Genomic DNA, 20,146 nt, shown 5'->3' on the forward strand with positions numbered 1-20,146 from the left:
TGTCGTATTTAACTCAATTGTGTATACCAAGTGTCAGGCACTATGCTAAACATTAGGGATGCCACAAAATTTAGTTTTACCCACAAAAAACCACCTCACTTTATGTGGATAAAAACAAAAATAATTCCCATGATAAAGTGTGGTAAGTACTAAAATACAAGCATGCATCACATACATATCAGAGTTGAGACTGAAGAGAGACATCCTTCAACCTGGACTAACACATGTTAATTAAGCAATTCAGCATAATTATTTTTCTCTGATAACTAGAAGTAGAAGGGTGGAACGAAACTCTATATAGGTCAGAAAAACATCTGATTGGTGCTAACTTGTCTAATGCTTGACCCTAATTCCAGTGAATGATAACATTAGTGGGACTGCCAGCTCCTTATCTTTAAAAACACTCTCATTTCCATATATATTTTAAATCTAAATTGTGTAATATACATCCATTTAAGTAGAAATTTTTTAGATTATGTAATGTATCATAAAATACTGTAAAATTCATGTCAGTAGCTAAAGGATGACAATATTTCTGAAAACACTTCATGTAGATATCATACTTGATAGAGATTAAGATTTTTTGGAGACTCTAAAACTGTTTCTCTACAACTGGAAAGTATAACTTGTCTTTGCAGCAGGACAGTTTCATTGTGAATCTGACCTATTTTCCCTGTAATCTGAATTCTCTGATTGATTATGAATAAATCAAACATTTTAATCTGGGCAGTGTGTATATGAAATACTTGAAGTGATGATGTCTTTTGGATAGTTAGAGTCAGAGCCTCTATTCAGCCAGCTGACACTGGGAAATTTATACTCAGCATATCCTTTCCTGTGTCCAGATGACTATGGTTTCACTTATCAACATGACTGTTCATTGCTCTTGCCTCTTTCAAAGTTAGTCACTTTCTTAATTAATTTATTGTTCAGTGTTTGGGTCCTAATAATTATATGGCAGTGACACTGACTTTGTAATAAATCAGTGAGATTATTGGACATAAAATTCCTATCTCATTTTATAAGCTAATACCTTTCTGATATAAATTGTAAAAGAAAAAAAAATCAATTGGTAGTATTTTCTGTGTCAATATAAACTTGAAAATGTAGGGAATCCTTCAGTCAGCCCCTCTTTTGTTGTTTCTTTGTCTGTCACCTGCAGACAAAGTTACTAGTTACTCTTTTTACTGCTTTCACACTTAAAAAGAAACAGGGCTTTGAAAACTGGTTGATGCTAGTTCTATAGAAAAAGGGAGAGAAAATATAGTAAGGAGAGCTAATTGCTCTCCAGATAGAAAAAGAAAAGTGTTCTTCTTTGATTTGTTTCAGATCTCACTTGCTTTGGAGTCTCTATAAAAACGTGGGCTACAGAGTGAGTTCCAGGAAAGGCTCCAAAGCTACACACAGAAACCCTGTCTCAAAAAAAATGTGATTGATGTTAAAGTGCTTGGCTGGACCACTGAGGTGAAAAATTTTTTATCAGTGGTTCTCAACCTTCCTAATGCTGTGACACTTTAACACAGTTCCTTGTGTTGTGGTGACCCCCAACCATAAAATTATTTCAAAGCTATTTCATCACTGTAATTTTGCTCCTGTTATGAATCATAAGGTAAACATCTGGGTTTTCTGATGATTTCAGATGACCCCTATGAGAAGCTCACTCAACCTGCAAAGGGTTACAACCCCAGGCTGAGAGCCACTGATTTATCCTGCACTTCTTCAGTATGGTCCTCATTTGTCTACAAGTTTCAAAAGGCCCAAAAGATCATCTTGTGCGAAAATACAACACAGCTATTTACGGAATGAATGAGAATGTACATGGACAGAATAGTCTGTATTTAACACTTTTTACTTGAATTTTATTAATAAGGTCTGATAAAAGAACACTTTCACTAAGATGACTAAATTGTCTCTATATAAGACTTATTTAAGCTTAATTCACCAGAAATAATTAATTTATAATGGATGTTTCTAAATTTATATGTAAATATATGCCATACATGTTTACATATACACATATGTGTTATACATACATACACAAACTGGCTTTTCTATTAGACTTTTCATGTTATAAATCTGTTTCTTAAAAATGAGAAACTTTGGTGCAAAGATTAGTTGTATCAGCAATTGTTTGGACAAAGCTGGAATGACAACCAACGCACTTTTTTATTAGTAGCTGAGTCAAGTTATCTGATGGGAAAAGCAGGAATTCTAAAAAATTTATAGATGCTGGCAGCTACATTAAAGTTCTCTGAGGTTACAAGTAGCAACAGTTTATTTAACAGGTGGCCCGAGTCAAGTGAACTTACTGTTTTGAAATTTTGCCTGGCAATTTCTTCCATCTACAAATGAACCAGTGCCCTGTTAGAAACGTTTTTTAAATATAGCCAGACTAAAATGTCCCCATTTCAACCGCATATTTGATTGCCTGATATTGGAGTACTCTTTAATGGTATTTGCCTGACACCAAGTTTGTTGACTTCCTCACACATTCTGTGAAATTCTGTTAGGGCTTCCAAGTGCAAAAAGCTGAATGATCTTTATACCAGGCTGTCTGCACGCAGGAGCACGATACCGCACTGCCAGCTCTGCTGAAGTGTTCCAGAGGGTTAGCGCTGGTGAATGTTGAACACATAGTTGAGCTACTAAAAATACAAACTGAAAATAAAATTCTAAATTGTGAAAATTACTTTTAAGAACTAATCATAAACCAGAATCATAGTAAAGCATAATAACTGTTCAAATTGCTAATCAATTCTAAATGTTAATTTCTATCAGATGTGATACACACATTCTAAAGAAGGACCTAAATGTAGTGACTGCATATAAGAAAACATTGGAATAGTTTAGATATGAATTTTGTTATTTGTTCCTGCATGCTGTTTGTATTACCAGGATTTTTTAATTTTTATTTTTTGGTATATACTAGCTTTCTAATAAGATCATTTTCTGAAGGCTGAAAGAAGTGGCTTGATCTGACACAGGGTATCATTTCATAACTCGGGCTACCCTGAAACTCAATATCCTCCTACCTCTGCCTCCTACATACTAGGGTTACAGAAATTAGTCACCTGCCCAGCTTGGAATGCAGTTTTCTATATAACTAAATCCTTTTCGCCCTGCTCCCTTATACCCTGATTGCTGACTTTCATGTAGTAGGAATTTGAACTGTAAAATTATGAATAATGAATAAACAAGCATTGTGAGATAGATTTCTCATGTGTTTCAGAGTACAAAGACAGATGAGTAGGAGGGTGTACTTAAGGGATTTTTATTGTTTTAAAAGTTTAGCAGTGGAAGAAAAGAAAATATGTTAAAATATTCTAGATATTTTCATAGATTTAAAATTACATAATCAATAGTGGGTAAACATGAACATTTTTTTACTACTTTCATAATTTTTTTTGGAAAAAAAGCTTAAACATATCAACAATCTAACCAATTTATTTTATGACAGATTTTTATTATTCTTGTACTTTTTCATTATTATATTTATTTAATTCTTTATTATTGTTTTTGAGAAGAGACTCATGTCCCCAAGCTAGCCTCAAACTTGATAGGATTATCTAGCTCAAATTCACCCCCTTTTAAAAGCAGAATGAGTAAATACACCAGAAATCTTGCTTGAAGTAAATGCAGTTAGTATGAAAGACAAGGTTTGAAACACCACAGTCCCTTTTAGAGTGATATATAAATATTATTTACATATATTTTAAAATCCACTGGATGCTATTAAGCAATTAAAGTTGAGAAAATAACCTTCTTTAGGGAAGTTTGAGTCAAATGTTCCTGGAAAAATGTTTTTTTCCGTTTACAACTTTCTGTTGTCTTCAATGTGTAACACACGAAGACAAAATTTTACCAGGTATGAATAATAACTAATGTAAAGAAAAAATCAGTGGACTAATAAATTTAACTTTCTTGACTAATTCAAAAGTAATTCAATTAATATATAAAGGGATAATTATTATATTGTTATTGAATTTTAAGTTAGAGTAAATCAACCAACATTTTAAAAAGAGATTTGTTTTATTTTGCGTGTATGAGTGTTCTGCCTGTATGTATGTATGTGCAACACATGCATGCCCAGTCCCCCAGGGCTTTGAAGAGAGGAATGGATCCACTGGAACTGGAATTACAGAGGGTTGTAACTCCACCATGTGGTGCTGTGAACTGAACCTGGGTTCCCTGCCAGAGCAACAAATACTCTTAACTGCTGAGCCATCTCTCCAGCCCCAAGTCAGCATTTTAAAACAGATTTTAACGAAAGTTAAAATTGATTCTCCAATAAAAATTAACCTACTGAAAGAATTTTTAAATTGTAAATTCTTTCTTCAATTTGTATTGATTTCCAACAACTAAATAATTTCTTTTCCTTCTCGATTTTCTTTTAAAGATTTTTTGGCAGTATTTATGTTTCTATCCTCCCTTCCTCCCTCTCTTCCCCTACCCCGTGTGTTGTGTGTGTGTGTGTGTGTGTGTGTGTGTGTGTGTGTGTGTGTGTGTGTGTATGTGAGTGCAGGTGCACACAGAGGCAGAGGAGCCAGCCCCACCTCCACACTCTTTTTTTTCTCTTAAGTATATGTTTTGTATTTGTGGGTGGGTGTGGTTTTGCATGTATGCATGTGCTATAATGTTCTTTTCATAAACCAACTGCAAAAAATTTCTAGGCAGAAAAAATTCTGGATAGTTATTATGATATGTTTATAGTTTGGGGTATACACAGGAAGGCTATCAAGGTATGTCTCAAAGTAGTGGTATTCCAATGAATGCCTCCTATAACTAGTGATTTTTTAAAATGTATTTACCTGAAAAGAAAGTTCAATTTCACTTAATCAAGACTGTGTGAGGAAAAGAACAGGAGAAACATGAAAAGGTAGAAAGTGCCATTTCAAGAAGTAATACTATGAACAAGAACAGTGTGTGCCATGAATTTTGCAGTGTTTTCCTCCCATCTCCATCCTGGGGAAATCTTCAGCAAAATGATTTCACTTGCTCTGGTATTGGGAAGTTGCCCCAGGGGAGGTCATATAAGTAGAGTATAGGCCTCTTATGTGAGTACAGCATTAGCATACACACATGTTCACTGGCATGTGCATATTTGAACACAAATGCATATTGTCAATTGAAAGAATTCCTATTTGCCAGGGTAAGCTACTTCCTAACCCTGGGAGGGCAGTTAAAAGATCTTATTCTGCTCTTAAACTACTATGGCCACAGCTATGGTACTAAAACACTATGGCTACAACCATGGTACCAAAAGCACTTTGGGAGAATTCACCTGATAAGACTTGAAGCTACTTCATTCTTTTGTGATACCGAGAGGCAAAATTGTATATTTATATGGATACAGGACCATGATCTAACTTTTATTCATAATTCAGAAATATGCAGAAGGCATGGAATTATTGCTTCCATGAAGAGTGGCATCAAAAATATACAGCTGCATTACTTCTCAAAATGAATGATTGCTGACAAAAATGGCCCTTTACATAAATAATCTTAATACCAGATTAAAATTTGCTGTATACCAGAATTGTTAGGTATTTCAACAAATATCTACTTCATCTTGACATCTTTTTACTATGTATTCACTGGTTTCTGAACAGTAATCTTTGTAAACTGGAGCCTAGAGAAAATCCAACTCAGTTAAACTGTGCCAGTGAAGACATTAATATGTAAGGAATTGCACAAAATAACTCTTGTGATATTCTACACAAAACATAAGAGTATGAATTTTTAAAATATACATGTGTTCCATATTTAACAACTTTTTGAAAATGCTAATTAGAATTTCTAAGTTGATGTGAGGTCTGAACAACACGTCTTATCAACTTGCTGGGAGTGAGGGATAGTATACTTGTATTAGTTAGTATGCATTTGACAGGAAGTGACAGAAAATACAGAAATAAATCTGACTTACTAGTAAGGGAACTTCACCAATATCAAAATGTTTTGAACTAAGGTATTCTCCAGAGTTGGTTAGGTCAGCAGTTTATGTAGTTCTTTATTGAGGTAGGATCTTTGTAAATGTCTGTTTTGCCATTCTTAGCATCCAGGCTTACAAAATTAAATATACAACATCTCCTGGAATTTGAATTTCAAGTAAAGAATGCATCATTTTTGGCTATATGTCAGGCAATATTGATATCCTAAGTTCCAGTTTAATGAGGTGCTATGCTCTTCTGTCCCTAAAATCCAGGCACCTTCTCAGCAGATGGTCTTCTGAGGGTAGCTTACTCTGTGGTCACAAGATGGCTCCTAGTGTCATGTTTCATGCCAATATACAAATGGTATAAAAATGATTCTGTTGCTAAGAAGGAGAAGTGGTGACTTCTTAGTAAATAGCCAACAATAGGTGTCTCCAAGACAAGTCTGGAGTATTGTTGACTAACACAGTCTCCTCTAATAACATGCACTTAGTTCTGTAATAGGATATAATTGACCCTATTTTCTGATTCAGGGATAGAAAGTTGGCTAACTGTCACATTTATGCAGAAGCCTCTGTCCTTTTTCTTTCTTTTTTTTTAACTATAAATGTTAATATTTCCTTTTGAGTTCTTCATCTTGATAGAGCTGGGCAATGTCCCCAGCCCCCACCTTGTATTTGAGATAATTAAAATGACGAGGGTACTGAACTGAGGATCATGGCTCATTTGCACTTTCCTCTTCCTCCACAGCACTGCCAGGGCATGCATTAGTCAGTTCCCCATGCTCTTGCTTGGTAGTTGTTTCCTTCTGCCTAGGGCTGTTTCCTATGTTCCCTTCCTCCTTCCACTCCCCCACTTTCAATAGCCGTCCACACCTTCAGCGCCTTACTTGTGCTTAAAGGGCTAATGGTTTTAAATAGGCTTGATAGACTAATCTGTGTTAATATTTACTTTACTAATGTGTTGAACCTCTGAGGTAATTTAATGCTTTAATCATTTCAAAAGTTCAGCCTCTCAAAAGCTTTTCAGGAATGCTGCCAGTGTAGGCACCTTAGTGACATAGGACCTTCAGCTTGCCTACCATGCTCCCAGAGACAGATGGCTACAAGAAAGGCTGTCCTACATTGTCTGGACTTTGATCACTTGTAACTTGGTCTTGTGACTTCCTCCATCTTTCATTCCTCATGGCCTCACACTGCAGTGCCCTGGGCTCTGCCAGCCTTTTCTCCACCCTGCTTCCTGTCTCATCCTGAATGATTCATACATGACTTCAGTATTTATGATGATGCCCCACCCAACACACTAGACTCATAATTTCTTGACCTTCTGAGGTGCACAAGTCTTTTCCTTGGGACTTCAGTGTTAACAACTAGTGACATGACCTAGTCCTACCTAGTCATCCCCAGCAAGTCCTCACCTCCTATAATTACAACACAGTATCACTATCTTAACTTGAGTGCCTACTCCTTCAACTAATGCTCTCCCCCAATTTTATCAGATAACTTCATTCTTCACAAGGAATCTAAAAACCTTAGACAAATCATCTCACTGAGGCCTTCCACTAGCCTACCTCCTCCCTTCCTGACTTCCCTCTCCCACCTGTCTCTACAGTTTCTCTGAACAACTAAGTCCTTAATACCCTCCATTTCTCCAATTTCCATCACATCCAATCTCAGTCTCTGAGCTCTATCTCAATGAACTTAAAAACTGCTCTTGAAATTCAACAAACGTATGTCTGAACATATTAAATACAGCTATATCTTTTCCAAGAGGGCCTCTAGGATGCTCTACAATGAGAAAGCATGTAGCATGAATCTTAAAAGATCTTATTAATAAAAACAAACCCAGAGCCAGGTATTGGGGTGAATAGTGAAAGATCAGAGAAACCGAACAAGCCCCAGCTAACATCACCTTGCCAGTGCCTCAGCTGATCTTGTTTCCTCAAACTGGAAGCCTCTGTGTCCTCATCTGAATGGATCTCAGCTGAATGGCTGCTCAAAAGCCTAAAAGCTTAACAGACTCTAGTTCCTGGTTTTCATGCTTTATATACCTCTCTGCTTCCTGCCATCACTTCCTGGGATTAAAGGCTTGTGTCACCACGCCTAACTGTTTCCAGTGTGGCTTTGAACTCACAGAGATCCAGATGGATCTCTGCCTCCCAAGTGATAGGATTAAAGGTGTGTGTGCCATCGTTTTCTGGCCTCTATGTCTATCTAGTGGCTGCTCTGTTCTCTGACCCCAGATAAGTTTATTAGTGTGCACAATATATTGGGGGACACAATATCACCACAGAAGCATCAGTGGGTATGGTGAGCAATGTGGAGCTCTCCTTACTTTCTACTCCCATGCTAGCTGAGAGCCAGCCCTTGAGACAATAACATGGTTGCTCTGTCCTTTCTTTTCTTCCCCTGCAAGAATCACATGTAGTTGGACATGTCTCACGGGTATGTTAGGAATAGGCTGCTTAGAGAGATATATAACTTGAACAAACATGTTTTTACTTCTCTTTAGTTTTCTGTTCATATTTGTGAACTTTCACATCTTTCTTTTCAATCTCCACATGGCTTAGGCTCCATTATGTTAGTAGAGCATCTAATTCTTGGTATGTTCAGGACAGTGGATGAGAACTCATTTAAATTATCCTTCTCTGAAAACCTCTGAAACATTGATCTAGGCAATGATTTTTTTGGATATGATTTCCAGGCTACTGGTAACAAAGGCAAAAATAGACAAATGTGGTTATGTTAAACTACAGAGGTTCTATAGAGCAACTAAGTGAAGAGATATCCTACAAGGAGAATACATTTGCAAACTATGTGTATGTATGTATGTATGTATGTATATGTGTACCAGATAAAGGGTTAAGATTTAAAATATATAAAGAACATAACTCAGTAGCAAGAAAAGAAATAAATTGTTATTAAAAATGAGAAAAAAGACCTGATTTCACATTTCTCTAAAGAAATGACCAACACACGTTTACCACCTGCAGCAGGTGAGAGAGCTGGCCTTGGGATCACAAGAGTAGGAGAGCGAGCCCTGACCCTCACTGGCTGCAGTACATAAGAAAGCAGCCTCTGCTTCCTCTCTGGACAGTACACTAGAGCTGACCCTGTTCTTGGGGACACAGGTAAGCCAGCCCTGAGGGCATGATAGCAGGAGAACTGACTCTACAAACCTCCCCCCGACACACACACCTCTATCCCCTTCTCCTCCACCCCTGTATGCCCCATACAGCAATTGGGAGAGAGGGTCCTGCACTTTTCCTGGGCAAAACAGTAGAGCTGACCATGGAGATATGAGTGAGGGGGACACCAGAGCAGGAGAACTGGCCAATTCCTTGCTCTAAGTCACATAGAGTGAGCTAACTGAGACAGTGCTGAAAAGCTCATCTGGGTAGTGATGATGCTAACCAACCCAGCTACCACCCAGGCCCAGAACCAGGGCTATGAGTTGGCCCACCCCAGTATCCACCAAATCAATGAACTGTTGGAGCATGTGAGGGGACGAACCTACAATCCAAAACAGCAGGATCTCCATGATACAGGACAACAGGATATCCAAGAGGAGTCCCAGTAAGTGCCCATTACCTGTGGTATAGCAGAAACCAGAGGCCTCAAACCAGACCAATGACTCATAGCAATGAACACTTACAAGTAAAGATGTATGGACTAAAGGGTAAATTGTGTGACTCACAGGGCCACACTACAGCTTCCAGGACAAGATTCTTCTTTTTGTTGTTGTTGTTTTTATTTTGGTTGTTTTATTTGGTTTTTGGTTTTTCTTTTAAATTAGGTTTGTTTTGTGGGGAGGCTGCAAGGGCAGAAGGCAAATGCAAGGGGACAGGGAGGTAAGTGGGATCAGAATGCAAGATGTGAAATCCACAAAGAATCAATAAAGAGAAATGACCAAAAGGTATTTGAAAAACTGTTCAACACTACTAATCATCAGGAAAATGCAAATTATACCAACAAAGAGATATAATCTTACACCTGTTACAATAATTTTTAACAAAAGCCCACCAACGTTGACAAGGATGAGAAGAATAGGGAAGACCTGAATACTAGTGATGAGAATATAAATTGATAGAGTAATTATGGAAAGTGGTATGGAGATTCCTCAAAATTTAAAAACAGATTATTATATGATCCAACAATCTCATTACTGTATTCCTGAAGCAAACAATCAGTAGGAGAACACTGAAGAGACATCTGTATCTTGTTTACTGCAGTGATATTAATATTTGGAATGTATGAAATAAAACTTGTGTCCATGTACAAATAAATGGATAAAATTTGAATTGTAGTCATGATGGGACACTACTATGTGGTGATGTATTGTATCCTCCAATATTGTGCACCCTAATAAAGTTTATCTGAGGATCAGAGGAAAAAGCCAGCCACTATATTAAACATAGAATTCAGGCAATGGTAGCACATGCCTTTAATCCTAGCATTCAGGAGGCAGAGATCCATCAGAATATCTGTGAGTTCAAGGCCACACTGGGGAACAGAGCCAGGAATGATGACACTTGTCTTTAATCCCAGCACTAACCATAGAGGTCTGGAGGTCTGTACAGACAGACAGGAAGTGATGTAGCTGGGCAGAGAGAGGAAATGAGATGGCAGAACAGAAAGACATGTAGGCATGGGTATACAGGAAGTAGGTCTCTTTGGAGACTGAGGTGTCAGTGAGATGAGGTTGTCTGTGGCTTTTCCTATTCCTCTGAGCTCTCAGGTTTTAACCCCAATATATGGCTCCAGGTTTTTTTTTATTTTTTATTAATAAGACCATTTAGCAATTCGTGTTATACCACTGTGTTATAGAAAGAAAACTAACATTTCATTTGCAGCAACATGCATGATTGTGGAGGACATTAAATTGAGTAAAATAAGTGAGGCACAGCAAAACAAATACCATGTAATTTTACCATATGTACAAACAAAAAAATTCTTTTTTTTTTTTTTTTGAGACAGGGTTTCTCTGTGTCCTGGAACTCACTTGGTAGTCCAGGCTGGCCTCGAACTCACAGAGATCCGCCTGGCTCTGCCTCCCGAGTGCTGGGATTAAAGGCGTGCGCCACCACCGCCTGGCTGAAAAAAAAAATTCTTAAGTAGAGTAGCAATACACATGTAATTCCAACTATATATTTTATTCTAGCTAATGTATGCTACTTTTCTGCTATTGTGACAGAACATCATAACCAAAGCAACATAAAGAAGGAAGAGTTTGTGTTAGCTTATAGTTCCAGTGGAGTAAGTCTACTGTGGTGGGGGAGCATAACAGCAAGTATAGTCATGGTGTCAGGAAAAGGAAGCTGCGTGCTCACAATTTAAAGCACAAGTGCCATGCAGGGAAAATGAACTGGAAGTGGCACAAGACTCTTAATCTCAAAACATGACCCCAGTGACATAGTTCCTCTAGAGAAGCTTCCCTCCCTCCCTAAGCTTCTCTAGACAGCACCAACAACTGGGGACCAAGTGCAAATACCTGAATGCCTATGGGAGTCATTCTCATTCAAAGCACTGTATCTATCACACACACACACACACACACACACACACACACACACACACACACACACACACATATATATATATGTATATATTCATATATATGATTTTAAAAATTATATATATACATATATGTGGAATGTTTCTACCTCTTGTGGTTGCTAAATTAAGAAATGATGAAATGATGGTAATTGTGAGGCTAATTATTAAAATTAAGAATAAGTTCAGAGGAATTCAAAATGAGGACTTGCTCTTCATTTCAGTTTCAGCTAGCACAGGCTTTTGTGATTTTTATGGCCATATATTTGTATAATGGTTTTCCTGGTTTTTTTTGTTGTTGTTGTTGTATGTTAGTGAATTGTTTTAGTGTGAATACCCATACCGTTTCCTGTTTCCTTCTTCTCAAAGAACTAGCCCACAGATTTCCACTCTAATCAAGTCTCCATTCTTCACCATTCCAGCCACAATTGTTATCAAGGTCAGAAACAAACTCTATACAGCCAAACCACAAGTCAGTTCTCAGTCTTCCTAATTAACTTATCAGGAAGTTAGCAAAGTTGATTTCTTGCTCTTTCAAACCTGTTCTCTGGATTCCACTTTCTCTTTTTCTGTCTCATAGGTTTATTTTTCTCAGCCTCCTTTGCTGAATTTTCTTCATTTACCTACCTCTAAAGTGTGATGTACCCCCAAAATATTATCATTGGGTACCTCTTCTTATCATTCTTCACCAATTCCCAATTTATGACCCCACCTAACTTTTGGGTATTAAGTATTACATATTTATCTATTACTCCCTAAATTGTATTTAAGTCCAAATTTATCTCCCTACTTCAGTCTCCATAGTTGCATGCTTATTCTACCTTTCTAGCTAAGTATTTAAAAAATTCTTGAAACTTAACACATTCAATATTTGTTTCCAAGACTGTTCCACTAAAAGTCTTCTTTGCTTCAGCCTGAACAGAATCTTTAGTTTCTCAATGAAAGAAATCACTCTTACTCCCTTCTTTTTGTTACACACCACTTGTAACCACAGCAAGTCCTGTGGTTTATCCTCAAGATATCTGTATCATCTCCACCATGCCCAGTGCTCCCACTCTGGTAGAACTGTTATTCCATAATCTTCTTTTATTTCTCTATTCCTATCTTTACCACATTAGTCACATTTATGAAGAACAGCCAGAGTCAGTGTTCAAAAGCATGAGTCAGGCCATGCAATCCCTCTGCTTAACCTCTGTTCTCACTTAATTAGAGGCACATTTCTTCAGGGACCTAAAGAGGTACTGTGATATAGTTGTCCCTTTCCCTCCTTACCCAGGGAGAGTTGGTGAGCTAAGGATGGGAATTTGGGGAACACAGAAGTATATATGGAGGAAGAAGAGATCCAATTATAGAGGCTGAGAAACACAGTGAAAAATCCAGGACAAGAAGGAACAGAAGGGGTAGTGAATCCTTCCAAAAGTTATAAGGCTAACTATAAAAAGAGGGCTTGAACATGGTCACTGGAATTTGCATTTTATAGGTCTTTTCTGATTACACCTCACTGGATATGCAACAGTGTTCTTGGGAAGTAGGAGGAAGACTGATAAGAACCAGGGAGATGGGAGGCCATCAGAACATACATGCATTATTTAAGCCAAACTTTCATTCACAATTCTAGCTATGAACCCAATAAATACCCTTTAATGAAAGTTGAAAACAAACCTTGGGGTGGTCACTCTGGCTCTCCTCCTCCCACACACCTATTTCTAAACTGTCAGTGTTGTTGTGTGTAGGCCCTACTGCTAGTGCCCTAACACAGCTGTTCATCATCTGTGCCAAATACCAATTAATACACCCCCTATCTGGTTGCCTTGCCTAAAGCCTGCCCAACTCTTTCAACTCTAAAGTTACTGTTTATCTTTCAATACAGCACTTTAATTAAAAATTTAAAAAAACAACCCCTTGGGACAGTGACTGAAAATCAGCTTTAACCTGCCATCTCAACCTCAATTATGATAGTTTTTCACATGTATTAATATAATCATACTGAAATATATTATGTGGGGTCATGTATATACTCCCCCATATTCCTACTTAATTAGCTATAGCCTTCAAAATTCAAGTAGTTTCCCTACCCCTTACTAAGTTGTCAATGTAATCTCAAACAGTTTGGAAAAGTTAGCCATAATGCTGCCATTTAACTGTCTCTTTGTTCATTTCTTATTTCCTCTGTAAAATATGTATTTTCATGATTAAATATAATTTTCTATACTTTCCCAATATACTTGACTTAGCTGTTTATTGTTATATTGTAGATATGTTTAAAAGTAAAATGTAAAGTTTAAAAGTAACAAAATGCTATTTTGCAGAAGAAATGAAGGTAGAATGAGAACAGGGTGGAAACAAACTAGAGCAAGGTTTAAGAGGCATACCATGACGACCTGCTCATCTGCCTTGCATGAGCCACACACTTGGCACCATGTCTCTAGCAGCTAATATAGCACAACTTTGTCAGTTACTTAGTTTCCAGTGCCAGTGAGAAAACACAAAGCCTGGTGATTTTAACTGTTCTTACAATAAATATTGTAAAAAGAGGTTTCCACTCAAGTTCTCTTAAAGAAAATCTAAGATGAGAACTGTTCTGCTTTGCTTTTGAGATGTACAAAGGTGCTTCATTACTTCTGACTGGTTTTGCTAATGCTGAATGTGCTACTGAAAGGATTGCAACCTCTCATGCTAATCAACTTTCTGATTAATCCTACTAGGATTTTATGTAATTCTTCCCATGTCTGCTTCCACATAGATACTGTTACCAAACATGAAGGATGACATTCTTAATTATCTCTGAAAGATTCACTTTCTGAGATAGGGCATTCTGCTTTCATATCACTGTTCACATGCAGAATTGATACCAGCAGGGGTTACTGTACAAACCACAGAGAAATCTTAGAAAATATATACTTGTGGAAACCACTGAGTATTATCAAAGCAGTAAAGTGGCGGGCTATTTCCTAGACTTTTCTTAAGTCCTGGGTAAATACTGATATACTGAAATAATCATGCATAATGATATTGTACAGTCATGATAGTAACTGCATTTGTATCTTTTAGACAACTTTGAATATTTTTCCTCCTCAAATTAGTGTTTTATTTTAATTATAATTATAATGTACAAATTTCTGGAGTACAGTGTGACAGTATTTGTTGGCAATGTGTGATGATCAAATCTGGGTAGATAACATTTTCACTTCCTTCAATGTATGTTAGAATTTTAAATATTTTTTAAATAAACTTTTAAAGAGATGTATTTACTTTATATGTCTGTATGTTTTTGCCTGGATGAATGTCTGTGCACAGAGGTGTGTGGCATCCATGGAGGCTAAAAGAGAGCATTGGATCCTCTGGACCCAAAGTTAAAGCCTATGTGAGGCCCTTAGTGGGTGCCAATCCTCTGGATGAGTAGCTACTGCTCTTAACTGATCAGCCATTGCTCCAGTCTCATAACTAAGCTCTTCAGGTATGAGGTCCCACAAGTGGCATTTGAACTTTGCCTGGAAGGCTAGATTTCAGATTTAGAAATGAATCCCTCATGTTCTTATCATGAACCTATCCCCATTAGATAATACTTTGAGTATCAAAGTAGCTAGACTAGCTATGTTATAATCTTAGCATTTTGCTTCTAGTATAGAATATTGTGCTTCCATATAAGACTCAAATGTAAGTTAAAGAACACCCTCAGGTTACAGAGATTCTGTTCCCAATCCTGAGTGCTTATGGTTGGCTGGAGTAATAGGTTTGGGATCTGAAGTAAACAAATTTTAATGAGAAAATTTAATAATATATGCTAGTGAGAAACTTAGACATTAAAATTATTACTTGACATTTTGAAGAATTGATAACATAAAAGCATCTTACATCTTTACCTTTATCAATGAATATAACCCCTCTGAGATACACGGCTTATATGAAAGGAAGATTTTTCTTACTAGACATGATGTATCTTACACATTTGCATATAGTAGTGAAATCAGTAGACACATAGATTATCTAGATATGTTCCTACATTGTATGGATCTAAAGGCATATCTAATCATTTATAGGAATGGTATCCAGTCCAATACAATTATTCGCAAAGAAGGAGAGGAAGGCATGATTAATTAGCTATTGAGTGGCTATAACTCTACACCCATAGGAAGTAAAAAAAAATTATCAAAAGAGCCCACTTACAAATAGAAGCTTGTGGTACTTCATAGGACTATGCAAAATTTTGGTAAATTTACCCTCATCTCTACCAGACATCAGCAGAAAAGGCTACATCAAAGTTGCCATACTTCTTTCTGAACCAACAGCACATCATGCTACCCCCCACCCTTGCCTAACCATCCTTAAAAGGACTGCATAAGCTCTAACAGACAGTGATGTTTCCCACTGTGGTTTTAACTTTGGGTGGAACTGCTTCAAAGTCTATTAGCACATAGGCTTGAACTTGTGTAGTTAGGGGCCTGGGAAGATTACAACATGATTGGAGTTTTCCAAGGAACACGGAAGTATATCCTATTGCTATTCTGTCTTGAAATGTTTTTTTCTGATGGTTACAAAGTATTTTATAGAGAAGACTTTTTATGACTATGACTTTTATAATAAATGAAACTAAATGAACATCTTACTCATAGTTTTCCTACTCTATGAGGCACATAGTAAAGGTTGTGGTATAATTTATGATAATGCAAAAAGAAATAATCACAGTATTTGATAGACAGAGGTAGACTCATCATGAGTTTCAGGCTACACAGAGAGACTCCATTTCAAAACATAATATACATCCAAATAAAGCTAGCATAAAACAACAAAATATGTAGAGATGTTATTAATAAAAAAAAAAACAAAGATTTTTTTTCTGGAGAAAATAGGAGATTTGTCCTCCGATTAGCCAGAACTCTCCTGATTACAGATCAACAAATATTTCAGAGGGTTCTGAACATTCTATTAAATGACAATTGCAAATACTTAACATTAATGCTTTTAAATGCATTTATTTAAAATATTTATTTATTTAATATGTACCTGTGTGTGTCTGAGTGTATATATGTGCACTGTGTGTACACAGGAGCCAGCAAAGGTCAAATGAGGCATTAGATTCCCTGGAACTGGAATTACAGATGGTTGTGAGCTCCCACTGAAATGCTGGGAGCCAAAACAGGGTCTCCTCCATGTGTATGTCTGTGTTTCTGTCTGGGGGATGAGCTTCATGAGTGTACTGGTGCCTGCAGAGACCAGAGGCATTGGATCCCCCTGGGGCTAAAGTTACAAACTGTGGGAACTTCAGTATGTGGGTACTGGGAACTGAACTTAGGTCCTCTGCAAGTGTAGTATGTGAGGTTGCTGAGATTCTAAATGTATTTATTTTATAGGCAATGTTCATCACTTCAAAAAAAAACCCAGAAGAGATATGCATGATTTCCTGTTATGTTCAAGTTAAAGTGTTAGTATATGTAAGGTTATTGCCTAAAACTTCCTGGCAGAATTCCTGAGAGGTAGACAAGCAAGCACACTGCAAGGCTGACACGGACGGACTCGTGTCATATTTCTGTCACTGACTACCTGCTCCCCTTAGGCAGGTAGTCTCCCTAATATTTCTAACTCAGTCTTGCTGCCTTGAAAAACCAAGGAGTTGGAGTTGATAAATCCCTCCCCAGGAGTCCAGGAGCTTTTAGTGCCCCTGCTCCTCTGCCCAGCTGTAAGTGAAGAGGCCTGCAGTGCTCACACAGCTGCTGAGCTCTAATAACCAGGCTCAGGTTCCAGGAAGCAGTTGTGAGGGTAAGTTTGAGTGTGAGCATGGTAGGGAGAAGCCTTGGTTCTACTCTGCCACTCAAGCAGTGTACTAGTGTGTGGTCTGGAACACTAACATCTCAGAAAATCTGCTTTTCTAACCATAAAACTAGAACAATCAAGCAGTTAAAGAATCTGGTAGGATTGTTTGTTAGTTTGTTTTATTAAATGAGCCAGTGTCAGTATAGTTCTAAATATAGTGACTGGCACAAAGCAAGTACCTAGTTAAAACCACTCATTTTTAACATTGCCATTTCCTAGAGTCCATTGAAATAATTGCCCTATTAAAACTTCTATAAATAGATATCAACATAAGGTGTGTTTGATGGGTTTAAAGTACGACCCTGAGATGATTTGTTAAAAAAAACTATAAGAAAAGTCACAGACTCAGAAGAATATTTAAAAATCAAGCAAAATAACCTGTCTGGTAACTTCTATCTTGTGATTCTTTTACTTAATTACACTTTCCTAATAAACATGCTACATGCCATTGAGCTGTGTTATTTGTACTAATGTAATCTAGGCCAACCATGCTACCTCACAGCTTTAAGAAACTTTCATGCCCAATGAGATGAGATTTCAAAGGAATTTGCTTTACATTTGCATTCCTTTGACACAGACTATAGGGAAGTTCTTTTTTGTTGTTGTTCTTATTTCTTAATGGTAATATACATTAAGTCCCCTTAACTTTCATTATATGTAGATTACATTTAAGTAAAAATAAACAACACAAAATCATTCCTAGGCAAGAGGAATGATCTTAAAAGAAAAATAAGTTCTTGTTTTATTATTAAAAAAATTACTTACTCCAAAAGAAAAGTGAAAGGAAAGAAGTTCTCCAAATGTGGGAAATGGAATACTACAATTTGTTTTTAACTAGAGTAGGCATATATATCTATTTATTTCGATCCTAGTATTTCCATAGGCAGATTAAATTTCAAACATAGACATTTTATTTTTTTACCAACTGTTGTACATTGACTTGTGGAAACAGAGCCCAAGGGCAATATATATACAATATATATATATATATATATATATATATATATATATATGTGTGTGTGTGTGTGTGTGTGTGTGTGTGTGTGTGTGTGTAACTCAGTGTCTCTTGGCTTTTCCTGTAACTCAGGGGAGGACTTTTGTGAATAGGACATTTCCCACTTTAGGATCCTCTACGGTATACATTAATTAGCTCACAGTAATCATTCTGGGTCAACCCATGTTAAAGAGGATCTTAAGAATTATGAAATTCTGTAGCAAGAGTTCCGAGTTAGTGTAATTTTTAAAGATTATATCCATGGGGCTGGGGAGATGGTTCAGCGGGTGGTTAAGGGAGCTTGCTGCTCTTGCAAAGGGTGAGAGTTCAGTTCTCAGCCTCATGTCAGGAGGGAAACAAACACCCATAACTTCAGCTCCTGGAATCCAACCATTGTTGCTGTCTTGGACACCTGCATGCATATGCACACACACAGACATGCACATATACACATAATTAAAAATAATAAAACCAAAGTCCTATAATATCTCCTTATAGATTCTGGATTTCTTTTTGCTCATGGGATGTGAATACCTGCGTGATCTATCGTGCCTTGTGGAAAATAGGAAGTTTTCTTCACACTACTGGGTGAGTAACATGTTTAATAGGAAGTAATCTACAGTGACTTATAAATCTTGAATACTTAAATATCTCAAATTCATGAAACCCTTATACAGACTTGTTTATTATCAAATTCAACTTAAAACTTTCTTAGGAACTAGCTTATTTTCTGTCTCCATAATTCTACTTCCTCTAATACTTCATTGCTAGATTTACTTCCATGGACTTGATTTACTTAAAAGCTTTTTTAAAGAAATGAATATAAAATTTATATACAATTTTCTGGCCGGGCAGTGGTGGCGCACGCCTTTAATCCCAGCATTTGGGAGGCAGAGGCAGGCAGATCTCTGTGAGTTTGAGGCCAGCCTGGACTACAGAGGGAGTTCCAGGAAAGGCACAAAGCTAAAACTTTGTCTCAAAACTCTGTCTCAAAAACCATACACACACACACACACACACACACACACACACACACAACTTTCTAATTATTTGTCTAAAGGCCCATAGAAAGCGGATTCTTAATTTGTGCCTTACAGATCTGAAGTAAAGAAAGACACAAAGGAGTCTTAAAACCGTTCTGAGCTACAAAGGTGCATTGACTCTGCAGGGGACCCACTGTCACAGTGCTAGTTGAAACCAAGTGTCAGTATTTTATGTCTTACCTGTTTGATTTCGCACTTTTTACTTAGAGGTGATCAAAGGAAATGGCGAAGTTGAAAGTTAAGAAATAGCCAAAATCCTGTCTGTAGCTGGAAAAAAGCTCCACTTTCTTCCCATTTTACTCTTAAACTTGCCAAGCCTTGTTCACTTTGGCTTTATTTTTAAAATGCATTTCTGATGGATGAGGAAAGTTTTTGTGCTGTGTTTTCAATGACTCACCCAGAATAACTCTATTGAACATGTAAAGGGTCCTGTTCTGAATGTAGATTTTGTTTGTTCTATAGTGGGAATGAACCAGCTGCACAAAATAGATTAGAGACAGGAAATGTTGTGGGAGAAGCTAGTATAGTTCCTATTTATTTAGGATCAGGTGAATGTCAAAGAAATGATTTTCTTTAAAAAATATATTGTGCATGTGTGTGTGTGTGTGTGTGTGTGTGTGTGTGTGTGTGTGTGTGTATGTATGTGTGTGGGTTCAGTGCACATGCTCATGAATGCTCACATGGGAAACAACCATTATGAACACTGTCCTCATAAAACTTTTCAAATATATCAGTACTAGATTGATATATGGTATATCCAGGCACTAACCTGTTTTCTTTCATTTTTATAAAAGGTACAAAGAAAGTTTTATATAG

At 37.0% G+C, this 20,146-nt stretch overlaps 1 protein-coding gene and 1 long non-coding RNA gene across 16 annotated transcripts in view; one reads left to right on the forward strand and one right to left on the reverse strand.

The window, feature by feature from the left end:
- Nucleotides 1–20,146, reverse strand: part of LOC128102443 (uncharacterized) — a 140,128-nt gene that overhangs the window by 115,631 nt on the left and 4,351 nt on the right. For 13 of the 14 annotated variants that reach the window (XR_008215407.1, XR_008215406.1, XR_008215409.1 and 10 more), the window contains one exon: nucleotides 10,932–11,023. The exons of the other annotated variant lie outside the window; for it this stretch is intronic. This is a non-coding gene — a long non-coding RNA (uncharacterized LOC128102443). The remainder of the gene's footprint in view (nucleotides 1–10,931; nucleotides 11,024–20,146) is intronic. 14 annotated transcript variants of the gene reach the window in all.
- The window catches only part of Itprid2 (ITPR interacting domain containing 2), an 86,420-nt gene that overhangs the window by 24,578 nt on the left and 41,696 nt on the right, over nucleotides 1–20,146 (forward strand). Inside the window, exons 1-2 of one of the 2 annotated variants that reach the window (XM_052726209.1) lie at nucleotides 9,046–9,060; nucleotides 18,786–18,875. The gene's annotated coding sequence lies outside the window, so the exon portion shown is untranslated. Of the gene's footprint in view, nucleotides 1–9,045; nucleotides 9,061–18,785; nucleotides 18,876–20,146 lie in introns of those variants that run through there. The other variant, XM_052726208.1, reaches the window with a different exon arrangement.

Source organism: Peromyscus californicus, unplaced genomic scaffold, assembly GCF_007827085.1.
Source record: "Peromyscus californicus insignis strain IS unplaced genomic scaffold, ASM782708v3 Scaffold_7__1_contigs__length_154581171, whole genome shotgun sequence".
In the NCBI taxonomy this organism is placed as follows: domain Eukaryota; kingdom Metazoa; phylum Chordata; class Mammalia; order Rodentia; family Cricetidae; genus Peromyscus; species Peromyscus californicus.